General features: G+C 51.8%; 1 pseudogene across 1 annotated transcript; it reads left to right on the forward strand.

Moving 5' to 3' along the window:
• The first annotated feature begins 5209 nt into the window (after positions 1-5209).
• Positions 5210-6120, forward strand: LOC308550586 (large ribosomal subunit protein uL30 pseudogene; annotated as a pseudogene). The gene is made up of 2 exons: positions 5210-5254; positions 5471-6120. The product of its transcript is annotated as a large ribosomal subunit protein uL30 pseudogene (transcript).
• Positions 6121-6379: the final 259 nt, after the last annotated feature.

The raw sequence follows: 6379 nt of genomic DNA on the forward strand, positions 1-6379 counted from the left end.
ACCTTAGGAGAGAGATGGCGGGGGAAACAAACCCACGAGAATAAACATACGGGACTACATCAAACTAAAAGGCTTCTGCCCCGCAAAGGAAATCAGCCTCAAAATACAAAATGCTCAACGTCGCTAATCGTCAGAGATGCAAATTAAAACCACACTGAGGTATCACCTCACACCTGCCAGAGTGGCTCCATCAACAAATCAATAAACGGCACGTGCTGGGGAGGGTGTGGAGAAAGGGGACCCTGGTGCCCTGCTGGTGGGAATGCCGACGGGTGCAGCCACTGTGGAAAACAGCGTGGAGTTTCCTCAAAACGTTAAAAATGGAGCTGCCGTTTGACCCAGTGATCCCACTTCTAGGAATATATCCTAAGGATCCTGAAACACTAAAGAAAGAATATAAGCTCCTCTATGTTCATAGCAGCACAATTTACAGTAGCTAAGATCTGGAAACAGCCCAAGTGCCCATCAGTAGATGAGTGGATAGAAAAGCTGTGGCACATTCACACCATGGAATACTACGCAGCTGTGAAAAAGGATCTCTTTCCTTTTGGGACAGCACCGAGGGACCTGGAGAGTATTATGCTAAGTGAAATAAGCCAGGCAGAGAAAGACAAATATCACATGATCTCACTCATATGTGGAATCGAAACACAAAAATCTGATGAACAAAACAGATGCGGTGGCAAGGAACAGACTGACGAATCTCAGAGGGAAGGTGGGAGTGGGTGGGTGGGGAGAGGTTAACCAAAGAATTTATATTCATATTTGCTTAACCAATGGACACAGACAAAAGTGTGGGGAAGGCCTGGGGCGGGGAGTGGGCGCAGGGTGGAGAGGGTCATTGGGGAAAAAAGGAGACATCTGTAATATTGTGAACAAAAATATATATATCCTCAGGTGAGTATTAACAAAAATAAAATAAAATACAGGAAGTACTTAGTGATGACTGGAATCTCCACAGGGGTCTGTGGACGCCACCTGCCAAAGCCCAGCTCTGTCCCCAGGCAATACAGAAGGGGACCCGCCTGCTGGCCACGGCCCCGGGGGCCTCGGCTGGACGCCTCAAGCCGCCTTCGTGTCCAGTTATGACGGTAACACATGATGAAGGAAGGAAGCGGAGAAAGCGCAACGAAGAATAAAGGAAATACCGATACGGACGAGCCCCTGGAGACGCCCACTGTTCCCACTGGGACCCATTTCCCTTCGGGCTTTCTCGCGCCCGCACGGCCACACCGCACAAAACTGGAATTCCACCGCCTAACAGGGATCTCGCTGTATGTTCCTTTAACATGCCCCAGGCCACATAATATTCTTTGAAAACATGGTTTTAAGGGTCACATATGATCTAAGAACGGAATAGTGCAAACGTCCTGCTAGTGCTAGAGACGCGGGAAGCTTCCGACTACAGTGAAGCCGCAGTGAGTAGCTCCACTCGAGGGTTTCACTGAGGCCTCCGATTTTAGCGTCAACCCTTTGAAAACGGACGAGTGAGTCACCAGGTATGAAGGTGACACTGTCATCATTCCCTCCAGTGGGTCGGAGAGCCTTTCCCCCCCCTCTATGCTGAGAATAGATATTTCAAAGATATCGATCGGCTTGGCGCCCACGCCCATAGGAAAAGAACTGTTTCCTTTTGCGTCCCTCCGGTTCCGCGTGAGGTCTGACACATTTCCGGCCCCTTGCCTTCCGTGTGTCCGTCTTCGGCGACTCGCCCGGTGACTGGGCCAGAGTCTGCTGCAGCCGTTTCCCCGGGCTGCTAATGTTTCCTATTGATTTACGGCTGCTTTTAGTGTAATAGGGACGGATGGGCAGGGAGACGCCAGTTCCGGGGACGGGGTCTGACACACACACGGGATGCTAATGGATCTGTGGTCAATTTTATCAGTCTCTCCCCAGCGCGAGCAGGGCGCCTCGGGGCCTCCAGCCGGGGATCCGACCCCGGCGCCCCCACTTGCTATCTGGGTGACCCCCTCTGGGCCACATTTTCTTGATTGAAAAGCAAAGATAGTGAGAGTCCGTTTCCTGCCGGCCCCCCTTAGATGTTCCAAGACCCCCATGGATGCCTGAAACCTCAGAGAGCACCAACTCCATATAGATTGCATTTTTCTCCTATACATACACACCTAGGATTAAGTTTAATTTATAAATTAGCAATACTAACAGATTAACAATAACTAAAAATAACTAATAATGTATAATGATAGCAATATATCGTTATAAAAGCCGTATGAATGGGCCCTCTCCCAGGCTCCCTCCCTCTCCCTCTGTCTGATAACTGATCTGATAACCTAGCCGCCTACGTGACCGACAGGCGGGCTTGCAGACAGCACAGGGACACTGCCCGAAGGGGTCATTCCCTCCCCGAGCAGGACGGAGTGGAATATCGAGAGATGTCATCACACCACCCAGAGTGGCACACGATGCAGAGCTTACGAAGAACTGCTTATTTCTGGGATTTTCCATTTAGTATTCCCGGGCCGCAGCTGACAGTGGATAACGGAAACCGCGGGTGGAGAGAGACCGCGGCCCACCTAAGGCTCGTACGCGGCGGGCAGCTTTGGAACGGACCCCCGAGGACCCCGCCTCCTGGGGTTGACACGTAAACCCCTCAGGTCCAGCCTGAGGAACCAGGGCCCTGCCCGCAGCCAGGGGGCGAGCTTGGATCCAACCCTCCCCGTGGCACCCTAAGGTGCCCTGCGAGACCCTGACCGGGGGACCCGGCTGCCTCCTGCACGCCCCCTACTGGGGATCGAACCCACAACCCGGGCACGAGCCCTGACCCGGAACCGAACCGCGATCGCCTAGATCCTAGGTCGATGGTCATCTGCTGAGCCACGCCGGCTGAGCGTAAAGTGATCTGCTTTCTAATTTCGAGTATAAACATCTAAAGACAACTCTCTCACCCTTCATGTTTAATTCCAAAAATAGGAGACAATCCATGCGTCCATTCCAGTTCTTCTTTTAAAAAAAAAATTTTTATTTTTTAAGATTGTTTATTGATTTGGAGAGAGAGGAAGGGAGAGGGAGAGAGAGAAACATCGATGTGAGAGCACAAAACATCGATCATCTGCCTCCTGCACGCCCCCCACCGGGAATCGAGCCTGCACCCCGGGCATGGGCCCGGAACAGGAATTGAACCAGCGAACTTCGGGTGCCCAGGAGGCCGCCCAACCAACTGAGCCAGTGGCCAGGGCTGGTTCCAGGTCTTTTTTTAAAAAAAATATATCTTTATTGATTTCAGAGAGAGGAAAGGAGAGAGAGAGAGAGAAATATCAATGATGAGAGAGTCATTGATTGAGCCCACAACTCGGGCATGTGCCCTGACCGGGAATCGAACCCCGACCTCCTGGATCCTAGGTCGACACTCAACCGCTGAGCCACGCCCGCCGGGCTGGTTCCAGGTCTTCAATAACCATGACCAACTAGGGTCAAGTCTAAGATGGTTTGAGAAATTGAGCACTTACAAACAGATTATTAGGAATCTTCTAAGCTGACGACTCTAATTGGTGACTGGGAGACGCAAAAGTCAGGGGCTGACCACCAGCAAAGAAAACAATGCCCAAGTCAGCGTCCCCCCGTTTTCCAAGCAAAGTAAATAAACCTAGAAGTGAGTCTCCTGTAACTTCTAAATTGACAACCAAAAAAAAGCTTGGCAGCCTTTCAGCTCTTTTCCGGTCGCTTTCTAGTTTTCATTTAATGGGAAACCTGTGCAGCGACGACGCTTTTAGGAGCCCCGCCGGAGAGCACATTCCCAATGAGATTTTCCCACGACAGTAACGATCCCGACAACGGGCATCTGAGAACGAGATGGGGTCAGTGATAAAAAAAAAGGGGAGGTGATAAGAAATCTATTTTTACCTGTTTTCCTGGATGTCGGACATGCCTGACGCCGTCCCGTTTTGTAAATGTATTGCCTTGCTCGCTGCGATCGTGGTGATAAATGTGTTGTCGCAGGGAACCTGACGGACTAGCCCTTCTCTTCATTTTACAGATGCTGAGCTTATTTAACCTGCTGTCGCTTACATTTGTCAACCAAATAGAATAGTTGAGGCTGTGTACTAAACCCAGGCTGATATCAATAACCAATCAGGCCCCGGCCGGTGTGGTTAAGTGGTAAGAGCATCAGCCCGCCCACCACCAAAGGGTCCTGGGTTCGATTCCCGGTCAAGGGCACATACCTCGGTTGCCGGCTGGATCTTCGGTCCCAATCGGGGTGCGTGCAGTAGACAACCAATCGAGGCGTCTCTCTCACATCGATGTTTCTCTCTCTGTCTCTCTCCCCCTCCTTGCCACTCTCTCAATGGGAAAAATATCCACAGGTGCCAATTAACAAAAAAAAACACACAAATGATCACCATACGTGGTCCAGCAGGCCCACTTCTGGGTACACCCCCCAAAGGCCCGAAGGCAGGAATCCCATAGGTATTTGGACACCCGTGTTAGCAGCATCAGCCACAACACTGGAAAGGCAGAAACAACCCAAGCGTCCACCGACGGACAAATAAATAAGCACAATGTGATCTGCGAACCCAGTGGAATACGACTCAGCCTTATAAGCAGGGAAACTCTGACACCTGCCAGAACATGCGTGAGCCCCGAGGACGTTACGCTCAGTGATCTGAGTCCGTCACAAAAGGGCAAATATTACACGGGGTTCCTAGGGCTGCGAAATTTACAGAGACTAGACGTTAAACGGCGGCGGTCGGGGGCTGGGGGAGGAGGGGACGGGAGTTAGTGTTTCACGGGGACAGAGTTTCAGTTCTGCAAGGTGAGAAAGTTCTAGAGGTGGCGGTGAGGGCGGCTGAGAGGAGATAAACCGAAGAGCTTATATGGTTATAGGCACGGTCCGTGGACACAGACAATAGTGTGGGGGAGGCCCGAGGGGGTAGGCCAAGGGGGGCGGGAAGTGGGGACATCTGTAATACTGTCAACTAAAAATATATGTATTTAGCCCGGCCGGGCGTGGCTCAGCGGTTGAGCGTCGACCTAGGATCCAGGCGATCGGGGTTCGATTCCCGGTCAGGGCACAGGCCCGGGTTGCGGGCTCGATCAATGACTCTCTCATCATTGATGTTTCTATCTCTCTCTCCTCCTCTCCTTTCCTCTCTCTGAAATCAATAAAGATATATTTTTTAAAAAATAAAAATTAAAAATATATATATATATTTAACATAAAATTAATTTTAAGAGATGGGGCAGCATTGGAAAGATGGCGGAAGAAGAGCTAAGAAAAAAGATCTCTTTGGCCCGGCCGGTGTGGCTCAGCGGTTGAGCATCAGCCTAGGATCCAGGAGGTTAGGGTTCGATTCTCGGTCAGGGCACAGGCCCGGGGTGCAGGCTCCTCGGTCCCCAGCAGGGGGCGAGCAGGAGGCAGCCGATCAGTGACTCTCATCATTGATGTTTCTCTCTCTCTCCCTCTCCCTTCCTCTCTCTGAAATCAATAAAAATATATTAAAAAAAAAAAAAAAAGATCCCTTTGGTTCCAGAAAATCTCCTGAAAGAGAGAGAGGCTTATGAGGCCCTCAAAGCCACCCAGGCAAAGCGAGAACTTTTGGAACAGGGGGAGCAGAGGGAAGGAAAAGATCTCAGGTTTGAGCGACTGGAACGGTTCCGACGCGACGCCTGGCCCAGCGGCCACGTGACAGGACCGGCCTCCCATGACTCGAGGTGGAACCTCACGGTTTGGACGCACTGATACAGGTCCCTTGGCCTTTGCTGTGCGCAGGCAAGTTAGGTGGTACACAGGACCACGGCCAGGCCTCCCCTGAAGAAGGTTTTCAGCGGTGTCTTTGTCAAAGTGACACCGCCCCCCCCCAAACCATAAAAACACTGTGTATGGTGGAACCTTACGCGACCTGGGGATGACCAAACCTGAAGTCCGTCCGGGACCTCCTCTGGAAACGGGGACAAGCCAAGGTCACGAATAAAATCAGGCCTTGGACAGACCACACAGTGACCGAGGAGCACCTGGGGAAGTTTGGTGTCATCTCCTTCACGAAGGGGCCTCCCCCGGGGGAGAGTTTCCAGGTGATCTCGGGGTTCTTGTGCCCACCTCCTAGTGGCCCGCCCCCCACCAGGAACAGAGCAGGGTTCCTCGAGGTCACCTGGCCATCGAGGTGACCGCACTGAGCCGCTCGCCCGGCAGCTGAACCAAACCCAGAATATCTGAAAGCACAATGCCCTGGAGGCATGTGGTTTTGGTTTTGGGAATTACCCGGTATCTTCAAAGAATCGACTGATATATTTTCCTGCTGTATCTTGGGAGGCTGGGGGGGGGAAGGGTCAGGGAAAAGATGGTCACGTTCCCGGCGGGTCATGTTCTCATCACAGCCCAGCGTGTTTTCCACGTTGGAACCGCGGCCCCCTCCGAAATCAGCAA

This window comes from Miniopterus schreibersii (assembly GCF_964146895.1).
Source record: "Miniopterus schreibersii genome assembly, chromosome: 22".
In the NCBI taxonomy this organism is placed as follows: Eukaryota; Metazoa; Chordata; class Mammalia; order Chiroptera; family Miniopteridae; genus Miniopterus; species Miniopterus schreibersii.